Here is a 23,591-nt window from a genome sequence, read left to right on the forward strand (position 1 = left end):
GTCAGGTGCAGAGTTCAAAGTGGTGCCCAAAACGCATAGGCTAGAATGGAGAGAAGGGGGTGCCCCGGTTCCGGTCTGCTTGCAGGTAAGTACCCGCGTCTTCGGAGGGCAGACCAGGGGGGTTTTGTAGGGCACCGGGGGGGACACAAGCCCACACAGAAATTTCACCCTCAGCAGCGCGGGGGCGGCCGGGTGCAGTGTAGAAACAAGCGTCGGGTTCGCAATGTTAGTCTATGAGAGATCTCGGGATCTCTTCAGCGCTGCAGGCAGGCAAGGGGGGGATTCCTCGGGGAAACCTCCACTTGGGCAAGGGAGAGGGACTCCTGGGGGTCACTTCTCCAGTGAAAGTCCGGTCCGTCAGGTCCTGGGGGCTGCGGGTGCAGGGTCTCTCCCAGGCGTCGGGACTTTAGGTTCAAAGAGTCGCGGTCAGGGGAAGCCTCGGGATTCCCTCTGCAGGCGGCGCTGTGGGGGCTCAGGGGGGACAGGTTTTGGTACTCACAGTATCAGAGTAGTCCTGGGGTCCCTCCTGAGGTGTTGGATCGCCACCAGCCGAGTCGGGGTCGCCGGGTGCAGTGTTGCAAGTCTCACGCTTCTTGTGGGGAGCTTGCAGGGTTCTTTCAAGGCTGCTGGAAACAAAGTTGCAGCCTTTCTTGGAGCAGGTCCGCTGTCCTCGGGAGTTTCTTGTCTTTTCGAAGCAGGGGCAGTCCTCAGAGGATGTCGAGGTCGCTGGTCCCTTTGGAAGGCGTCGCTGGAGCAGGATCTTTGGAAGGCAGGAGACAGGCCGGTGAGTTTCTGGAGCCAAGGCAGTTGTCGTCTTCTGGTCTTCCGCTGCAGGGGTTTTCAGCTGGGCAGTCCTTCTTCTTGTAGTTGCAGGAATCTAATTTTCTAGGGTTCAGGGTAGCCCTTAAATACTAAATTTAAGGGCGTGTTTAGGTCTGGGGGGTTAGTAGCCAATGGCTACTAGCCCTGAGGGTGGGTACACCCTCTTTGTGCCTCCTCCCAAGGGGAGGGGGTCACAATCCTAACCCTATTGGGGGAATCCTCCATCTGCAAGATGGAGGATTTCTAAAAGTTAGAGTCACTTCAGCTCAGGACACCTTAGGGGCTGTCCTGACTGGCCAGTGACTCCTCCTTGTTGCTTTCTTTGTTCCCTCCAGCCTTGCCGCCAAAAGTGGGGGCCGTGGCCGGAGGGGGCGGGCAACTCCACTAAGCTGGAGTGCCCTGCTGGGCTGTGACAAAGGGGTGAGCCTTTGAGGCTCACCGCCAGGTGTCACAGCTCCTGCCTGGGGGAGGTGTTAGCATCTCCACCCAGTGCAGGCTTTGTTACTGGCCTCAGAGTGACAAAGGCACTCTCCCCATGGGGCCAGCAACATGTCTCTAGTGTGGCAGGCTGCTGGAACCAGTCAGCCTACACAGCTAGTTGGTTAAGTTTCAGGGGGCACCTCTAAGGTGCCCTCTGGGGTGTATTTTGCAATAAAATGTACACTGGCATCAGTGTGCATTTATTGTGCTGAGAAGTTTGATACCAAACTTCCCAGTTTTCAGTGTAGCCATTATGGTGCTGTGGAGTTCGTGTAAAACAGACTCCCAGACCATATACTCTTATGGCTACCCTGCACTTACAATGTCTAAGGTTTTGCTTAGACACTGTAGGGGCACAGTGCTCATGCACTGGTACCCTCACCTATGGTATAGTGCACCCTGCCTTAGGGCTGTAAGGCCTGCTAGAGGGGTGTCTTACCTATACTGCATAGGCAGTGAGAGGCTGGCATGGCACCCTGAGGGGAGTGCCATGTCGACTTACTCATTTTGTTCTCACCAGCACACACAGGCTTGTAAGCAGTGTGTCTGTGCTGAGTGAGGGGTCTCTAGGGTGGCATAAGACATGCTGCAGCCCTTAGAGACCTTTCTTGGCATCAGGGCCCTTGGTACTAGAAGTACCAGTTACAAGGGACTTATCTGAATGCCAGGGTGTGCCAATTGTGGATACAATGGTACATTTTAGGTGAAGGAACACTGGTGCTGGGGCCTGGTTAGCAGGGTCCCAGCACACTTCTCAGTCAAGTCAGCATCAGTATCAGGCAAAAAGTGGGGGGTAACTGCAACAGGGAGCCATTTCTTTACAGTACACTGTTCCAAAAATTCAACATTAGAAAGAGGAGGACCTTAATCCACAGAAGTCAGAGCCCTCAAGCATCACAATGGATGTCTGGTATCATCATCGGGACAGACTCCTCGCTAGGCCGGTGCTGCAATGCCTAACGGGCTCCCCGTGGGGGGCTCTTAGCCGTATTGCCGGTGGAATTAAGTATAGGTACTTATGCAATAATGGAGAGAGAATAATAAAATTGGTTATCCATCTAGTTTATTATAATCATGAATTTTAATCAGTTATGCAAAGATGGAGACCAAGGTTAAAAACAAAGGGAGAGACCAAGGTGAGAAATAATGCTCACGTGCTCTCAATCTTTTAGACAAGAGGAACTAACTATTGTTGTCCTACTTGTTAGAAGGTCTACATGTTTCGCGTCTGTTGGCCCGACAGGGTCCACTGACGCTTCCTCAGGACCAAAAGTAACAAAAACTTCTCCAACAAAAATTAATATACCCTACTCGGGAAAAGGATAATAGAACAGTCACTTACTTTAGTGCGTCTGTTTAAGTCAAAAAAGGTCGCCCTACAAATAGAATCAATCATAAAGAATATAAACATAAATAAAGATAATACATCAAACTTGGTGAATAAAGTGATATAGTGCACCACTCGTGTCAAGGCAAATTAAAAGAATTGAGCTTACCATCCCTAATTTTAGGAGAGAGCTCCTTAGGATCGCTAGTCAGAACCTGGAACTGACGTTCTAAACAGTGGTAGTCATAAATAGCAGAAATAATCAATTAGACATTAGTTGAGAAAACATGTCGATGACGGATTCACATGTAAGTATTAAATAAGTCCATCAACAGAGTGGATTCAACAACAAAAAAGCATTCATAATACAACTGTCGTAGGATGTTACATTGTATGTTCAAAGGACAATTGAATAAGTGGGAAGTATCCCTTAATTCAAAAACACGTTTAAAACGGCGAAATGGCCGAAAAAATCATTCAATTGATTAGTAGTGGTGAGGAATTGATAACCCCAAAAGTCTAGCTCAATTTGCCAAGTAATGGAAATTACCAGTGTGCGTTCGCTTATCTTTTCGGACAAATCATGTAAGAGCAATGTTATCTAAACGCTGCCCTATTCAGCCGAAATGGCTGCTTCTAAGAGTCTTAGCAATGGTATAGCGTAAAATCGGATCGTAAGTGAACTGTTATTAGTCTGATTCGTAAGCAATCACTAGGGGATATGTTCCTGTGAACGGCTTTTACCGTTAAGTGGCGTCGTAGCCGCTCGTAATGTGAGGTGGAAGTAACAAGTTATGTTACAAAGAGACGAGCGGAAAAACGAGCGGAAAATGCTCGCGACAGGACTTACTTACGTGTGTGCGTCGTTATTAGGTATTAGTCCTACCCTTCTGACTGCGTCCTGGAAAACGGCATGTCCCGTCCGGGCAGCTCTTATCTAGCAGCGCGAGGCTATGCGCGTCTGGGAAGGGTAAAGGAAAGTGAGGAAGGACTAATCAGTGTTGCTAGTGTAAACACTGGAAACAGACTTCACTCCACATTTGTGGAGAGAGGGAGTCGTCCAAACCAAAAAGTATGATGTGATATATTAAAAGTAACGCGAAAACAGTGAAAAAAGGTGAAAAAAAATGTATACTCAGTCCGCTGATTCGGTAGGCATTTAAAAATATGCATATCAAAAGGCTATAGTGATCTTTACAAAAAGGTCATATGGAAAGGAAAGTGAGGAGCCTGACTGCTTGTCGGCAAACCACATTTAATAGAACTAGAAAGGTCTTGAAATTACTGATTACAACGAGAGTGTAGTCCAGGGTATGTCATCGTTCAGTCCCCGTGTAGAGGTGCCTAATCTAAAAATCCAACGTTGTTCCAATCTGAAGAGGTATTTTGTGTCATTAGGTCTCACTAAGGGGGCTTCCAATATCACCCACCATAGTTCATCTGGAGTATGGGGAGTGTCTATAAAGTGTGTTGATAATTTCGTGGTCAGTCTATGGCATCTAATGTTGCTCCTGTGTTCGTTAATTCTGATTTTTACTGGGCGTGTTGTCATCCCGACATAACGTAGTCCACAAGGGCATGTTATCATGTATATACAGTTCTTTGAGTTACAATTTGTGTGTTTTTTCAGATGCCAAATCCCTATAGGGTCTAGATCCAGTGATTTTGTTTGTCTGGTTAGTGTGCATACGTTGCAATTACCACAGGGATAGTGTCCTTCGATTGGGGGGAGATCCCATAAGGTTCGTTGTGTGTGCTTTACAGGCACATCCCGGGGGCGTGTGTGTATCACTATATCTTTATCACAGGAGCAACATTAGTATCAGTATTTTCAAGACTTTTCTAGTACTATTAAATGTGGTTTGCCGACAAGCAGTCAGGCTCCTCACTTTCCTTTCCATATGACCTTTTTGTAAAGATCACTATAGCCTTTTGATATGCATATTTTTAAATGCCTACCGAATCAGCGGACTGAGTATACATTTTTTTTCACCTTTTTTTTTTTTTTTTCACCTTTTTTCACTGTTTTCGCGTTACTTTTAATATATCACATCATACTTTTTGGTTTGGACGACTCCCTCTCTCCACAAATGTGGAGTGAAGTCTGTTTCCAGTGTTTACACTAGCAACACTGATTAGTCCTTCCTCACTTTCCTTTACCCTTCCCAGACGCGCATAGCCTCGCGCTGCTAGATAAGAGCTGCCCGGACGGGACATGCCGTTTTCCAGGACGCAGTCAGAAGGGTAGGACTAATACCTAATAACGACGCACACATGTGAGTAGGTCCTGTCGCGAGCATTTTCCGCTCGTTTTTCCGCTCGTCTCTTTGTAACATAACTTGTTACTTCCACCTCACATTACGAGCGGCTACGACGCCACTTAACGGTAAAAGCCGTTCACAGGAACATATCCCCTAGTGATTGCTTACGAATCAGACTAATAACAGTTCACTTACGATCCGATTTTACGCTATACCATTGCTAAGACTCTTAGAAGCAGCCATTTCGGCTGAATAGGGCAGCGTTTAGATAACATTGCTCTTACATGATTTGTCCGAAAAGATAAGCGAACGCACACTGGTAATTTCCATTACTTGGCAAATTGAGCTAGACGTTTGGGGTTATCAATTCCTCACCACTACTAATCAATTGAATGATTTTTTCGGCCATTTCGCCGTTTTAAACGTGTTTTTGAATTAAGGGATACTTCCCACTTATTCAATTGTCCTTTGAACATACAATGTAACATCCTACGACAGTTGTATTATGAATGCTTTTTTGTTGTTGAATCCACTCTGTTGATGGACTTATTTAATACTTACATGTGAATCCGTCATCGACATGTTTTCTCAACTAATGTCTAATTGATTATTTCTGCTATTTATGACTACCACTGTTTAGAACGTCAGTTCCAGGTTCTGACTAGCGATCCTAAGGAGCTCTCTCCTAAAATTAGGGATGGTAAGCTCAATTCTTTTAATTTGCCTTGACACGAGTGGTGCACTATATCACTTTATTCACCAAGTTTGATGTATTATCTTTATTTATGTTTATATTCTTTATGATTGATTCTATTTGTAGGGCGACCTTTTTTGACTTAAACAGACGCACTAAAGTAAGTGACTGTTCTATTATCCTTTTCCCGAGTAGGGTATATTAATTTTTGTTGGAGAAGTTTTTGTTACTTTTGGTCCTGAGGAAGCGTCAGTGGACCCTGTCGGGCCAACAGACGCGAAACATGTAGACCTTCTAACAAGTAGGACAACAATAGTTAGTTCCTCTTGTCTAAAAGATTGAGAGCACGTGAGCATTATTTCTCACCTTGGTCTCTCCCTTTGTTTTTAACCTTGGTCTCCATCTTTGCATAACTGATTAAAATTCATGATTATAACAAACTAGATGGATAACCAATTTTATTATTCTCTCTCCATTATTGCATAAGTACCTATACTTAATTCCACCGGCAATACGGCTAAGAGCCCCCCACGGGGAGCCCGTTAGGCATTGCAGCACCGGCCTAGCGACGAGTCTGTCCCGATGATGATACCAGACATCCATTGTGATGCTTGAGGGCTCTGACTTCTGTGGATTAAGGTCCTCCTCTTTCTAATGTTGAATTTTTGGAACAGTGTACTTTGTTGTATTTGTTAGACGTCATTGGGAGACAGTACACTGGACCATGAATCTCCCGGTCCCTCCTTTGTGATTACACATACACAAACCACACCCACACACCACTATAAAACACACTCCCACATTACCCACAACCCTTTACCATTACAAACAAGTGCCACAAGAAAGACAGCAAAACCACAGACAAGACCACAGACACACACCACCATCACCTATACACCATCCACGCACTCAACATCACACACCCCAACACAGCACCCCCACACCCTCACCCACACCACTCACAATACACCCATGGCACCGCAACGACACCCCAGGTTCTCTGAGGAGAAGCTAAGGGTCATAGTGGAGGAAATCATCCGGGTAGAGCCACAGCTTTTCGGTTCACAGGTGAAGCAGACATCCATTGCTAGGAAGATGGAGCTATGGCGGAGAATCGTGGACAGGGTCAATGCCGTGGGACAGCACCCAAGAACAAGGGATGACATCAGGAAGAGGTGGAACGACCTACAGGGGAAGGTATGTTCCACAGCAGCAAGACACCAAATAGCTGTACAGAGGACTGGCGGTGAACCCCCCACCTCCTCCCCCACAACTAACAACATGGGAGGAGCAAGTCTTGACAATCATGCATCCTGAGGGCCTGGCAGGAGTAGGAGGAGGACTGGACTCTGGTAAGTCAAATATCTATTACTATCATCCCCCCTACCTGCATGCCATCACTATCCCCCACCCTCACCCACAATCCCATCACTCCACCACCTCCTACACACCCCACCATCACAACCCACCCCTCCCAATACCAAGCCCTGCATGCAACTCCAATGCAAGGACCCCGATCACAGACCTGCATGAAAACCTATCACTAAAGCATGCATACTAGAGGGAAACAGCTAGCCCACCAAATAACTACTCACACAAGGCAAAGCTGCCAGGGCAAGAACAACCTTAGAGGGGAACACCCCCATGCACAAGATGTCACACACAGAAACAATAACACTGCATTTATATCCCCAAAGGTCCCCCACCCAACGTCACCGGAGAGGAGATGCCAGCAACTTCCAGTCCACCCCAGAAGAGGCCCACAGTGATGACAGCAGCTCTAGACGCCTGGGTCTGGATGACCAACTTGGCCCATCAGGGATTTCTGGACAGTTGGTAACCCAGGCACAGTCCCATACCACCACAGAGCCTCCCCCCCTCAGGAAACACCACCACAGTACCCACCCAGCAGGCCCATACCTCTGTCACCAGGATATGTCAATCAGCAGTGTGTCCACCACTACAGGGACCCCAGGGCACCCCACAAACACAGGGACCTAGGGTCAGTGGCAGTGTGCACATGGTTCAGGGGACAGAGGCATAGGACAACTGGAAAGCTGGGAGGACTGCTGTGCGACAGCAGGAGGACAGGTCCAGGGAACCAACTCTCCAGGAGGCACTCACCAACATCATGGGAGTATACCACTATTCCCAGGAGAAGATGGGCCAGATACTGGACAAGTTGCAGGAGACCCAGTGGCTGTAGGAGGGACAGTACCTGGGGATCAGGGAGGACTTGAAGTCCATTAACGCCACCCTTGTCTCCATTGCAGGGGTGCTGGCAGACATGGCCAACACCATGAGGGAGGCAGTGGCACACCAGCGGCCCCTGACACTAGCCAAACCAATGAACAGCCTTCCAACTCCGCTACCACTAGTGGACAGGAGGCCTCGCCACAAGAACAACAGACCACAAGCACCCCACCCCCTGCAGAAGGAGAACCACTCTGCAAACAGTCCCCGCGATCCAGGCAGAAGCCAGAGAACATTGCCAAGGACCCCACCAGGAAATAAGACTCTCCTGAATGTCACCCTTGTGTCCCACTCTGTCACCCTGTCACCTTGAACTGCCAATACTCCCCATCTTATGCCCCCTTGGACAATGCACCTGTGATACAAATAGACTGGACTCTGTCTAAATACAGGTATGGATTCTGTCAAATAATTTAACCATGTATTCATTTAACAAGCTTTAAACACTGCAATATAACTGTACAGTAATGTATACATAGGAATGACCTGTAATTGGCTGCAGTCAACACACCAGGAGAGATAGTGGGGCACAAATATCTGAAAATAGAGATGCCTAAGGGTACAGTAAGTGGCCATAGAAGTGGGACAATCAGCCTGCCAGTGACAATGTTAAATACAAAACTGTCAATGTAAATTGTAATTACAGTGTCTTACCTGTGTGTCATTGGAAGTACTGTCTTATAATAGCACTTCTGTTGTCCTCATCCTCATCCTCTGCCTCCTCATCTTCACTGTCCACAGGGTCCACTGCTGCCACTTGCCCATCTCCAGCCTCATCCTCCTGCAGAAAAGGCACCTGGCGACGTAAGGCAAGGTTGTGCAACATACAGCATGCCACGATGATCTGGCACACCTTCTTGGGGGTGTAGTACAGGGATCCACCTATTGGATGGAAGCAACAAAACCTGGCCTTCAGGAGGCCGAATGACCTTTCTATTATTTTTCTTCTTTGCCCATGTGCCTCATTGTAACGTTCCTCTGCCTTTGTCCTGGGATTCCTCAAAGGGGTCAGTAGCCATGAGAGGTTTGGGAACCAGAGTCACCTGCAAATATTGAGGGACATTTCAATTGTTAGACACACACTAACCCTTAGGTCCCACACCATACCCGTACACCAACTACCCCTGGGTGGGAACCAGGGCTCACATATTAGCCACACCCGGTGCCTATGGAGTTGAGCCATCACATATGGGATGCTGTTATTCCTCAGGACAAAGGCATCATGCATAGACCCAGGATACATTGCATTGACATGGGAGATGTACTGGTCCGCCAGGCACACTATCTGCACATTCATGGAGTGAAAGCTCTTTTGATTTCTGAACACCTGTTTATTTCTCCAGGGGGGGGACACATGCAATATGTGTACCATCTATAGCCGCAATATTGTTGAGAATATGTCCCATAGCATAGAAATCAGCTTTCACTGTGGCCAAATCCCCCACCTGGGGGAAAACAATGTAGTTGCGCATGTGTTTAATCAGGGCAGACAATACTCTGGTCAGCACTATTGAGACCATTGGCTGAGACATTCCTTCTGCCAAGCCCATTGTCACTTGGAAGGAGCCACTTGCCAGGAAATGGAGCACAGATAGGACTTGCACAAGAGGGGGGATCCCGGTGGGCTGACAGATAGCAGATATCAGGTCAGGTTCCAATTGGGCACACAGCTCTGTGATTGTGGCCCTTTCCAGTCTATAGGTGAGGATAATGTGCCTGTCCTCCATTGTTGTCAAGTCCACCAGGAGCCTGTACACGGGGGATGTCTCCATCTCCTATTCATCCGCAGCGGTTGCAATCTAGGGGCAAACGGTGAGAAGCTGATCAGTATTCAATATTTCCAAACACTGCACTGTATTGCATGTTGTGACTGTAACACAATATTGTTGTATATGCCCAAATGGTGCCTATGTGTACTGTGATGCAGTTAGGTGCCATGGTCTGCCACCCCCTGAAATGACATCCACCTCTCCTGTATGGAGGGACATGTGGAAATGAGGTAATTCCGCTGACGTTGTGCACCATTGTGATAAGCGGTCGGAAACCGCCGTACAAATGCTGATTGAATCCCATTGGGCCCTATGGGTTACAGTGGCCAATGGTGATGTACGCCGGCGGTGATGGTACACACCGGCGTGGACGTGACTGCCAATTTCTATCTGTTCACCCACTTGCTACCTGACCTTCAACAGGAGAGGACCTACATTGCAAGTGCTGCTGTGACCTGTGTCTGGAACCAACCATGGCTCATGTCACTGGGGAAAGGGCCTCTGCCTTCACCACTGCGGAGTTGGAGAGACTGGTGGATGGGATCCTTCCCCAGTACCGAATGCTGTATGGGCCTCCAGACCAACAGCTGAGTACGCTGTGAGCACGATGAACAGGGCATGAATGCATGGGGTGCTGTGTGTGAGGGCCTCGTGTAGGGGGGATTTGGGGTAAGGGACCTGGGCAGCGTGCTGCATGTATGGTGGGCAATGTCTGTGCATAAGGGGATGTGAGGGCTATGCGGGCCCATGAGTGTAACAGGCAGGACGGTCTGACTGACACCTTTTCCTATGAGTATTTCTCTGCAGGTCAGCACCCATCAAAAAAAGGGTATATGGCATGCCATCGCCAAGGATGTGTGAACCCTGGGGGTCTACGGCAGGCGGAGCACCCACTATCACAAACAGTGGGAGGACCTAAGTCGCTGGGCACGGAAGACGGCAGAGGCGCAGCTGGGGATGGCCTCCCAACGAGTAAGGGATGCCCGTCGAACCCTGACCCCCCTGATGGCCCACATACTGGCGGTGGCCTATCCGGAGCTAGATGGGTGCTTGAGGGCATCACAGCAGCCACAAGGGGGTGAGTACAGTGCCCCAATATACTATGTGCGCCTGGTGGGGTGGCATCTGGGTGGGGGATGTGGGCCTGTGGGTACCCCTAGGCCTGGGTGGCCAGTGCAGGGTAGGGCCTATGTTGGCTAAGGTCTGATGTCAACCTCCTCCAAACAAGCTAATAGGCCTCCACTACTGGGCAGGGGTCTGTGGGTCTCAGGTATGCTGCAGTTGGCGTTAGGTATCCCTGTCCATGGGCTGGTGATTAGCATTGTGACTAGCATTGCCTAGTGCGTAGGGCTATTCCCCGTGTGTGAGTGTGTTGTGTATTCCAACGGTGGTGTTATTGCCAGCATTAAACAAGGGTATCCTTTGTCTCGCCCCCCCCTTTTTGTTTTGTCACCCTGTCCTTATATGGATTAGCATCATCTGACGGAGGAGCAGAGGCACCGGCGACTGGGAGAGCTGCATCCCACAGGGCCCAGGAGGCCAAATCCACCAACGGTGAGGGCACCGGTGGGACGGAGGGCGAGGGGAGCACCATGGCGGAGACAGTTCCGACAGTGATACCTCCTCCGGTGGTGGCAGACACCTCTGTGCCCACCCCAACTAAAGGTACAGCCGCCACCCCCGTACCAGCACTGCCCTCCCAGCAGCCCCTCAGCATGTTTCCCGTTCCCGCTTACCCAGGGGGGTGGGCATCTCCTTCGCCCCAGGCACCTCAGGCCCTGCCACAGTTAGCCCTGCTGCCATGAGTGAGGAGTCTATTGACCTCCTGTGATCCATCTCTGTTGGGTAGTCAACCATTGCGAATGCCATCCAGGGGCTGGCATCCCATTGGCAACAAACAAATGCATTCCCGGAGGGCACTCACTCTGCATGGCGGCCCAACAGAGATCAATCCAGGCTCTAGCCTCCTCCCTGATGGCAGCCATTGTTCCTGTTTCTAGCCTCCCCCCTCCAACTTCCTCTGCCCAGTCCCATTCCCCTCAACCCCAACCTATCCCAAGCACACAGGCAGACAAGCATGCACCCAGGACAACACACTGGAGTGGTTCAGGCAAACACAAGCACCACACATCATCACACAGACACTCACACAAACACCATCCAGGTGCAGACATACCAACATCCACTGCCTCCACTGTGTCCCCCTCCTCCTCCTCGTCCGCCTCCCTCACAGTAGCGTCTACACTCACTCCTGCATGCACTACATCCACATCCACTACCACCATCACGCCTATCACTACACGCACCTCACTGGCAGTCACCACCCCCACTTCCATGCACACGTCCTCTGTGTCCTCTTCACTGTGTCCGTGCCCCCTCCTCCCAAGGTACACAAGCGCAAGACTCAGACACCCAACAGCCATCCACCTCACAACAGCATCCAGCTCATGCACCTGCACCCAAACACAGCAGACTGACACCTCCTACAACCACTTCCTCTTCTTCCACTCCCATACCCTCACCCTCTTCCCACCCCAATGTCCCTAAGAAGCTTTTCCTCTCCACCATGGACCTCTTCCCTACCCCTCCTCCCCCCGTCCTTCACATCAGGCCAGGGTGAAGAAAACCCAGGCAGGCACCTCAGCCACCCAGTCCAGGGGCACAGTAGTGTTGACAGCTACTGCAGGGGGAGAGGATCCTGGGCACCAGGCAGCAACTCTGACAGGGTGCCTGCACCAGGTGCATCAGGAAGGGCAAGGAGGCACCACCAACTACGACTAGGAGGGGCAAGGAGGCACCACTGGCTGCAGGTGTGAAGGGCAAGGAGGCACCACCAACTGCAGGTGTGAAGGGCAAGGGGCAATCCCCGGCTGCTGACAGGAAGGGCAAGGGGCCTTCACCAGAAGGCAGGAAGGACAGGAGGCCTGGTGCTGGGACTCAATCGGAGCCCCCACCACCAACTATGGCGGTTCAGCCGTCCGAGGCTGCAAGGGAAGGGCTGGAGCCTCCCCCCACCACTGCCAACACCGCCACCAGCACCACTGCCAGCAGTAGCGGCCCCAGTGGGCAGCCATCCAAGGCTGCAGGGGATGGGCTGGAGCCACCCCCACCACTGCCAGAACCAACACCAGCACCACCACCAGCATCGCCAACAGCACCACTGCCAGCAGCAGCAGCCCCAGTGGGCAGCCATCTGAGGCTGCAGGGGATGGGCTGGAGCCTCCCCCCACCACTGCAAGCACCAACACCAGCACCGCAACTGCCACCACTGAGCAAATCCAGTGGGTCTGACACCCAGGTGAGAGACTTTGACCTTGCAGTCGCCAAGATCTGCATCAGAGGGCACAATGCCCCCTCCAGAACCAGTGGAAGAAGCCATCCACTCAAACCATCCTTCCCAGGATGAAGCACACTGGGCACTATGCCCCCTCCAGAATCAGTGGAGAAGCCATCCACTCACCCAATCCTTCCCAGGATGAAGCACACTGGGCAAAAGGCCCCCTCCAGAACCAGTGGAAGAAGCCATTGACTCACCCCATCCTTCCCAGGATGAAGCACACTGGGCACAAAGCCCCCTCCAGATCCAGAGGAGAAGCCATACACTAGAGAGACTGTGGCTTTGCACTCCCCAGGACCATGCAGTGGGCAAACCACCCACATGAGAGACTGTGGCCTTGCACTCCCCAGGACCAAGCAGTGGGCAAACCACCCACTAGAGAGACTGTGGCTTTGCACTCCCCAGTACCACGCAGTGGGAACACCACCCACTTGAGAGACTATGGTCTTGCACTCCCCAGGACCAAGCAGTGGGCAAACCATCCAATAGAGAGACTGTGGCTTTGCACTCCCCAGGACCAAGTAGTGGGTAAACCACCCACTTGAGAGACTGTGACCTTGCACTCCCCAGGACCATGCAGTGGGCAAGCCACCCACTTGAGAGACTGCCTTACACTCCCCAGGACAGCACAGAGGGCATGTAGCCCCCTCCAGGACCAGAGGTGTTGTACCATCTTCCGGCTGAGGTGCCCCCATTCCCTGTCCCCCTGAGATGCCTGTGCATTTTCAACCTGATGCCCCTGCAGTGTTCTCTCCGTGTTGTTGCAGGAGTGAGGTGGGGCCTTGGCCTATGTACTGTAGCACTGTGGCCCACGGACATTGAGGACAGGGCAGTGTCCCTCCATTTGTAAGTATGTATAGACATTTGTAATTTAATGCACTTATTCATGCTCTTTAATTGTATTACACTCACTTTCTTCCAATCATTTAGTCCTTGCATTATTCCTGAGGGGCACGGGGGGAATATGTAATGTTACTGCACCTGTTTGTATGTATGGTGTTGGGGGTGGGGGTGTTGCGTGTTGCGTGTGTGTGTCACTCTCTTTTTCCTCCACCATCTCTTGTGTGCTAGGTGGCAGTACTCACCGTGGTCGTCTTCACCAGCTTTGGTGTTCGTAACGCAGGAAAAGGTAGACAAGCATGGGAAATATGTGCAACTTGGGCTCCATGGTGTTGTGGTTGTTTCCTGTGTCTCCAGAGGTGAGTCCTTTGACTTCTGTGTTCTGTCCATGCTTTTAATGTCATTGGTACCACCCAGGAAAAGGTGGCGGATAGGCCTGTTGAAATACTGTGGGCGGTACATTGACTCCCGCCAGGCTGTTGGCGGTTACCGCTGTGGTGCTTGTTGCTACCGCCGTGGCAGTCGGTGTGTTAAAGTGGCTGTCTGTGGTTTCTGCTGTGGTCATAATTCCATTTTTGTTACCGCCGGCCTGTTGCCGGTATTACCGCCGCTTTATCACCGACTGCCAGGGTTGTAATGAGGGCCTTTATGTCTACACACTGGGAAAAAACACAATATTTTGTTCCTTCCAATGGATCTGACGATTATGTTTGTGATGCCATTTACTTCCTAAAATCACCATGAAAGTAGGGGCATCTATGAGCTGAAAATTTATCTTTTTGATATATTGTTTTTCTAGAGTCATTTCCAAATCTGCAATTTCCTAACAGACACCTTCCTTTCCCAAAGCTTTATGATCAATTCCCATAATGGCATCTTGTTTCACTTTTTCTTCTTTGGATAGTCTGTGAAATGTATGTAAAGAATGATGAATAAAACATACTGATGCCCTACATTCTATTAATGCAAGTAACATATGTCATCTGGAGGTTAAGAAGTTTACTGGGATTTGAAAATGGTCCCTTTTGATGCCTTCTTTCTGTAGGGTAATCCTATTATCCTCACGGGAACCAAACCTCACCAGGGCCTAATGTTTTTGGTCAGGCCCTGGATTTTCCTGCCAGATACAGAAAGTTTCTGGCAAAGTATCCAACAGTCCTACAGTATATGCATAGTCCACATCGCCCTCTTTGTTCCTTTTCTTCTGAAGTGAGAGGTTTTCTCATGTTACCAATTTGCATGGTTCTTCAGGGGACTTTACAGAGTCTTCTACACCTTACACTCTGCTCTTTCTAAATACTCTTCAGGAATAAATGGGTAATTATGTCTTTGTCTTTCTGCACATCAACCTGTAGTGTTAAGTCTATCAGCGCCGCTGATGTGTTTGACCAATTCACCACCATATATAAAACCTCCTTTAATTCCTCAAGTAGGTTGTGATAAAATGCAGCAGCCAGGGAGTCACCGCCCAACCTGCTTCACCCTAACTGAGGGTATTCACTAATATATACAATGCTATCCGTTTCTCATTGTCGAAGTGTTAATAGTCTAGTATGATCAGAGAGCAGGATTTGTTTTCTGCCACAAATTGTCATAAATTGTAGTACAAAGTTCTGGGAATTTGAATACCAGGGACTTTGATTCAAGATGTAGATTTTTGTCCTTGATGAGGCTTCCTTGCTTAAGTATGAGACAATAAACGTCACTTTGGACTGGTATGTAACAAACTGCTGTGGTTAAGAAAAAAAATACAGATCAGGGTGGGCCATCAAAGATTGAAATTGTTGGGGTTCTCGTAGAATCTTTCAGGTCTTGAGAAGGATGCTGCAGGAAAAAGAGAATAAGGAAATTCTCATATGGAATTTCTGACAAGCATATCAGCACTACTTGTCGTGGAATTTAACCCCCATCTGAGATGGAATTCCTGCTGGCAGTGTGCTTGATCAGTTTAATCAAATAACTAATTAAATTTGTCTAACACAAATTTAGTGCATGGTCTCTAGTTCCCCAAAATCATATTAATTGTCTGTGTCATAATGTATAAAGGATTATGTGAGAAATTGGGTTGCTGGCGGAGGGGGAGTGAGCCCTTCTCAAGCAGCAGCTGCAATCCTCATTAAGGTGAACCACAAAAACTCACTAAATCAACCTGTGCTTAACACAGCGGTAGCCAGGAACAAAAGCAGTCAGGCTACACATAGAGGCACTGTGTAAAGTATTTATGCAGCACTAAACAAAAATAACGTGAATACACAGCACCCAAAAAATCCCACACCAATTTAGTAAAGTAGAGTAAAATGGAATACATTATTTGATACCAAAGTGACAAATACCCAAACAGTAGAACTGGAGATATAAAATTTCAAAGATATAAGCTAAGTGTAATGCCTAAAAGCACAAAGCACCACTCGCTGCTATCTGGTCGTGCAAGAAGACCGGGTGTAAAACACAAGTTCAGGCCAAATGCAGGGGTGTGCAGGCCAGATTCAGGCACCTGGTTAGTCCAGCCAAAAAAGTCACCTTCTAAAGTCCAGTGCAAAGAGTTCCATTGGTTTGGGGGGGGCGCAAGGAGCAGGGCGAATGTCACTGTAGCGCAAAGACCACTCTGGCCATGGCAGACTGTTTTCGCTGTAGCGTAAACATTCTATTGGGTATCGTGGATGGTCGTTGTCAGAGATTCATGTTAGCTGTCAGCACAAGCTGTCAATGGTGTGCCATGAAGTGCGGATCTTGAATTGCCGGACATCACTGTAACGCTAAGAGTTGGGTTCACTGGAGCTTTGCATTGACGGTCGCCATTGTCAATGAGATCTTGGCAGGAACTGGCCCGTTCACGGTCATGAAGAGCACAAAACGTCAGGATGTCTCTTTTAGTTCAAGGAGGAGCTCAAGTGATGCCATACCAATGGTCCAGGACCTGGGGGACACCTCCTGGAGATCAGGGAATCACTCCAGCAGAGGCTAGCAGGGCTCAGACAGTTTCAATTGCAGGTACAGTCAGCAGGTCAGCTGGGCAGATGCAGAGAGGCCTTGGAGCATGTCATGTCCCTTTAGCTCAGAGCAGGAGGTCAGTCAGCTGACCTTTGGAGTCACTTTAGCCTAGGATGAAGGGTGCAGGTCCAGTCTTCCATCTGAGCAAATAAGGCAGGCCTAAAGTAGCAGGGCACCAGGGATTCTGTAGTATCCACAGGTCGAGGAGTGCACTGAGGAATGGGTCTGAAGATCCTCCTTTTATATCTGATGCCTTGAAGTGGGAGAAGCTTTTGGAGTTTTTTCCTACAGAGGTATCTGAAATTTCTTGTCTCCCTTCCCTGGTCCCAGTCTGTCTGGGGGCACAATAGACAACTGTAAAGTCCTTTGTGTGAGCTGGGCCTGTGCTTTGAAGTGGAAAGTGGGGTAGGTGATAGCTCTGCCCCCTTATTAAGCCAGGAATGTCCATCCTGCCAACACCTACGCCTATTGTGATCCTCTCTGGGAGAAATACACAAAGAACAACTGCCAAGATTATCTAATCATGTGTCCCAGGAACAGGCTGCATTCACCAAATGGTTAGAACAAGAAAATGCCAACTTTCTACAAGTGGCATTTTCAGAATTGTGACGTAAAATCCAATTTTACCACAAAAGAAGGTTTCAAATTACATTTCCCCAGATACCAAAAATGACTTTACCATCTGTTCCCACTCAAAAGTTATCAATTATTAAATGTAATAAGGAAATCTACTGTTATCCTATGGGAGAGGTAGGCTTTGCAATAGTGACAAATTTTATTTGAGAGTTTTTCACTACCAGAGCATGAAAAACTTTAAAGTAAACGTCCAACTTTTTACATGCAACTCACTTTGCCCTATGGGCTGTTTAGGGCCTACACAACGGGTGACTTATATGTATTAAAAAAGGAAGTATTAGGCCTGGCAGAAGGTTTATTTAGCCAGGTTGAAATAGCAGTTTACAACTGCACACACAGTCCGCAATGGCAGGCCTGAGACATGTTTAAAGGGCTACTTAAGTTGATGCACAATATGTGCTTCCTGCCCATTAGTAGCATTTAATCTACTGGCCTTGGCTACATCTAGTACCACTTTACTAGGGACTTACAAGTAAGTCAAATGTGGCAATTGGGTGTAAGCCAATTTTACCAAGTTTAAAGGAGAGAGTGAAGCACTTTAGTACTGGTTAGCAGTAGTAAAGTGCCCAGAGTCCTAGAAACAAACAACAAGTTCAGAAATAGAAGGGGTGAAGACAAAACGTTTGGGGTTGACCCTGCTGAGAGGACCACATCAAATACATCAGCCTTTGTATCCATGTCATGTAGTCAGACCCTTGTAATGTGGCTTAAAGGATAGGGAGATTAATCCCACCTTTTTCTAATTTAGGTGGTCCTATTCCCTGTATTATTCTCTAGTAGAGATTGCTGGACACTTGTTTCCAACAGAATGGTTGTTAGAAGACCTGATTGGTCTCTCAGAGGTGTAGAATGGCACAGCTTTGCAGATGCATGCTAAGATGCATCTGCAAGTCAAGAAAAGAAAACAGAAGACAGTGAGTACTGAGTAACTGAAAAGGAATTTTGAAACAAGTGAGTATGATGCCAAAAGGGTGTTTCTGCTTTCTCAGTGAGAGATGTGGGATCGCCATACCTAGTCCCCAAACAAGTTAGGAAACTTGCCCAAGAACCAAAAATGAAATGCATACCTCTCTACCAGATGGCAGAATCATAATCATCTTACCGAAAAAAGAGAAATCCATAGGCAGATATAAAAGCAGGTTTTTGTCATCAAAGCCTAATCACAGGAAAAGTCAGGAGTCTATGCAAAGTATGCTGAGTCAAAAAAACAATATCATTCCAAGACAAATAAAGGCCAGTGCAGGGAGGAGAAAGAAGGGAAACAGAAATGACCAATAAAGTGAAAGTACAATAAAGGTGAGGGAAAAGAGTGACAAGTATGAACTAAAGTGTCAATCAAAAGAGTTGATACAACCAATGATGTCAAACACAGTCCTTAGCATTCACTAATAGTTTATAGGTCCCTGCACTCTCTTGCCTGGAAATCAAGTCACAGCCCTCAAGTGGCTGCAGCAGTGTTTGTCGGACTCTACCTTGGAAGCTATAGCTCTCCATGATTGTGGTTTCCATTGTCCTGTGTTACATCTCCTCCATGTGTATGTTCCTGATTCTCATATTTCATGTCTTATGTCAAAATCTGACACTCTCACCAGCTGCAAACGTCACCCCATTCTCTTTGCCTTCCCTCTCCCCTCATGCACTCCTCACTAGCTGCAGGTCAGTAGTCCCTTTCTTCTTCATTCATCTTCTACATCCTCTCTCACTTCATGTTTTCTTGTCACACTCCAGTTTTCATAAGAAGTTCCCTAAGCCTCTTCTCTCTATGCACCCTTCCTCAACACTCCCCAAGTGTATTCCTGTGTGTCTTCGCTCTTTCACAACTTGCAGCTCTCATGCCTCTGTTTGCTCACTGTTGTTTATCTTTCCATTCTACTGCTCACTGACATAGGCCCTCATTACAACCCTTGCAGTCGGTGATAAAGCAGCGGTAATACCGCTAACAGGCCGGCGGTCCAAAAAATGGAATTACGACCATGGCAGAAACCGCCAACACAGACAGCAACTTTAACACTCCGACCGCCACGGCAGTAGCAACAAACACCGTGGCGGTAACCACGAACAGACAGGCGGAACACAATGTACCGGCTGCACTATTACAAGGCACCAATCCGCCAGCTTTTCCGGGGCGGTACCGACACCATCAAAAGCACAGCAGAAACAGTCTTTGGAAGGGAAACCACTCAACAATCAACGAGGAACCAGGACACCATGGAGCCTGAACTACAGGTGTTACCAATGTTGGTGTATCTTTTCATCTATCAAAAAAAGAGAGGGGGACTGGGAGAATTCTGGTCCAGTGTACGGTCTCCCACGACCTAAACCTGTAAATAGAAATAGTACACTGTTCCAATACAATATGCATGCAGAGTGAGGGTATACCAGTATTTTCAGGAGATCCCTCAAACATCCACTAGGATGCTGAGCGTCATCATTGGGCAATCTCCTCTTCAGACCGGCACTGCAATGTCTGGCGGACCACCCCAATCAAGGTGGTGGTACTCAACCGAAGATAATCTAGCAAATGTAGTTCGGTCTGCGGAAAATACTGACAAATAGAAACAAGCATTTGCAATGCAACGGGTCTCGCGTTTGCTCATGTTAGAGCTGATCGCATAAACTCCTAACCCGACTTTTCATCTATATGCAAAAGTGCTTTTATGTACGTAACCCGTAAAAGTGAAATTAACTGTGTAAAGTGCTCGACTTCTGCCAAGCGAAATCGCGCTAGGAAAATAGAGAAAAAGTAGTCCACGATCCGACAGAAAACGGACGCTGCGCTCGAGGAGGGCTAACCACCGGAAAAGGTATGACGTGCGCATGCCTTCCACTAATGAAAGCAAGCAGATTATACTAGGCAAGCCCACAAATCAATCAAACACACTGACGTGACGTCGACAGGGCTCCGAGCCCTTTTCTAATAATTAAAGCATCTCGCTGCGATACGCATGCGCGAGCGCATGCAACGCAGGCTCGACCCTAAAAATAGAAAAAAGTAGGAGAGACTAGTGAATTAAAATTGGCTCTGAGCCTTAGGCATCATAATTTAATAACTCAGAAAAAGGAACAGGCCAAGACTAAAAAGGGAAACTAGAGGAGCAAATGCATGGATTAATGTCCCATTATACTCCATGGAATGGAAAAAGGTAGAATACCTAGTCCTAACACAATGCGGTCAAAAATTGATCCCTTGGCGCTTCATCAGGACCTTAACAACTACTTCTCCTATTGAAATAAAGAATAAGTGCTGGGAAGTCACTTACTGAACAAGGACTACTTGTCACCGTCAATTGGTCAAATGGTCGCCCATCCCATAGTAGAGAAAAGGCATCATAGGCACATGCAAGCCTCAAACCAAAGGAGAATTATTTGGTCTTCCTTCGGTCCCTCGGAGAACCTACCCTGAGACGCGTGCCTGTCTCCTGTCAGTATTTTCCACAGACCCAACTACATCTGCTAGATTATCTTCGGTTGAGTGCAACCACCTTGATTGGGGTGGTCCGCCAGACATTGCAGTGCCGGTCTGACGAGGAAATTGCCCAATGATGACGCTCAGCATCCTAGTGGATGTTTGAGGGCTCTCCTGAAAATACTGGTACACCCTCACTGGTACACCCTCACTCTGCATGCATATTGTATTGGAACAGTGTACTATTTCTATTTACAGTATCTTCTCATCTACCAGGAGTACGAAAGGCAACGGCGACGACCACAGTGAGTACTGCACCTAGCACACAGAGGAGGGGAGGAGGGAAAAGAGAGTGACACACACACGCAAAATGCAATACCCCCACCACCCACCCACAACAACACACACACACATATCCAATAACATCACAGATACACCCCGTCACCCCCTGGAAGAACGCTAGGACCAAATGAATTGAGTTTAACTAGTGTAATATTCGAACAATCACATAGCCCAAGAGAACAGTAAATAATCTACACAAATATTTACAGCAAGTACACAAGTCGGTACACTGTCCCATGAAATGTCCATGGACCAGTAATCCCAAAAAGCATGGGCGAAGCCCACACATTACACCTGCCTCAAAACGAAGAGAACACTGCAGGGGCATCAGGTTAAAAAAAAACAGGCACCTCAGGGGGAAGGGGAGAGGGGGCACATCAGCCGGATGATGATACGACGCCACTGCTCCTCCAGGGGGCTCCATGCCCACTGCCTGGTCCTGGAGAGTGCAAAGCCAAAGTCTCTCAAGTCTCTCAAGTGGGTGGGTTGCCCACTGCTTGGTCCTGGGGAATGCAAAGCCACAGTCTCTCAAGTCTCTCAAGTGGGTGGTTTGCCCACTGCTTGGTCCTGGGGAGTACAAAGCCACAGTCTCTCAAGTGGGTGGCGTCTTCCACTGGTTCTGGAGGGGGCTTTGTGCCCAGAGTGCTTCATCCTGCCAAGGACTGGGTTAGTGGATGCTTTTCTCCACTGGTTCTGGAGGGGGCTTTGTGCCCAGAGTGCTTCATCCTGCCAAGGACTGGGTTAGTGGATGCTTTTCTCCACTGGTTCTGGAGGGGGCTTTGTGCCCAGTGATGCTGCTCCTGGCGTGTGGCATGTTGACTTTGTCTCACCTGTGTGTCACAGCCACGTGATGTACCCGGAACAGGTAGCATGACACTCCATGGAGGCAGACTCAAACTCCATCCTGCGGCAACTTAGGCTGCCAATTGATGGTTCGTGTCAGTCCTGGAAGTGGTGTCTCAAGTGGCGTGTCCAGGGTCCTGGAGGTGCATACTCTGACTGCTGCACACTGGGGATGGGGCTGACGTCCGACAGAGTGGCATCGGCTGTGCACGTGGTGGTGCTGATGGTGGTGCAGGAGGCGGTGGCTGCGGCGGAGATGCTGCCAGTGCGGCCGTGGTGCAACTGACTGTTGGGGTGGATGGAGACACCATACCGTCTTCGGCAGCCTTGGATGGCTGATCCTTGGGGAGGATGCTGCAAAGTGATGCTGTGGCAGCGGCGGTGCAGGTAGTGGAGCAGGTGGCAGTGCAGGTGGCGGTCGGAGCGGCGGTGGTGACTGGGGTGCATGTGGCTGCCATCCATGATGATTTGGTGGTCACCAGCCCCTCCCCAGGTGACATTGTGCCCAGAGGTGATGTGCCCTTTGGCTTGTGGCCCTTCCCATCTTGACAGCTGCTGCAGGGACCTTGGCACTGTCCACTCTGTGTTTGTGCAAGGCCTTGCTGGGTGGGTGGTGTGACTGTCCTCTGCTTGAAGCCGGTCCCTTTTTGAGCTTTGCAGGTGGTGGAATAGGATGGTCCTTCTTTTCTGTCAGTGGCACACTGGCAGCTCTGACGGGCGCCCCCTTTGACCGTACTGGACTAGCAGGGACCACAGCGGATGCAGATTTGGTGGCTGAGGTACTGGGCTGGGATCTAGACATCCTGGCCCTAGGAGAAGGAAGGGGCGGGGTGCAGGGAAGAGCTCCAGGTTAGCTAGGTAAATTGTTTTGAACACACTGGGACGGGAAGATGGAGGGGGTTTGGGAGTGGAGGAAGAGGTAGTGGTTGTAGAAGGTGTATGTCTGCTGAGTTTGGGTGAAGGTGCATGGGTTGGAGGCTGTTGTGAGGTGGATGGCTGTTGAGTGTGTGTGTGCCGGCGTTTGTGAACTTTGGGAGGAGGGCTCACAGACACACTGGGAGAGGACACAGTGGACGTGTGAATGGTAGTGGGGTGGTGACTGCATGTGAGCGGTGTGTAGTGATGGGCGTGCTGGTGATGGAGGTAGTGGCTGAGGATGTAGTGCATGCAGGTGTGAGTGGAGACGAGACAGGGATGGAGGCGGAGGACGTGGAGAAGGGGGACACAATGGAGGCAGTGGATGTAGGTGTGTCTGCATGGGTATGGTGATTGTGTGAGTGCCTGTGGGATGTGTGGCGCTTATGTTTGCCTGAGCCACTTTTGTGTGTTGATGTGTGTGCATGCTGTTCTGATGGTGTGCTTGGGATAGGCTGAGGTAGAGGGGATTGGGTCTGGGTAGTGGAAGTTGGAGGGGGGAGGCTGGACACAGGGACAATGGCTGCCATCAGTGCTGAGGCCAGAGCCTGAAATGCTCTCCGTTGGGCCGCCATGCCTGAATGAATGTCCTCCAGGTATGCATTTGTTTGCTGCAACTGCCTCTCGACACCCTGGATGGCATTCTAAATGGTTGACTGCCCAACAGTGAGGGAT

This window comes from Pleurodeles waltl, chromosome 2_1, assembly GCF_031143425.1.
Source record: "Pleurodeles waltl isolate 20211129_DDA chromosome 2_1, aPleWal1.hap1.20221129, whole genome shotgun sequence".
In the NCBI taxonomy this organism is placed as follows: domain Eukaryota; kingdom Metazoa; phylum Chordata; class Amphibia; order Caudata; family Salamandridae; genus Pleurodeles; species Pleurodeles waltl.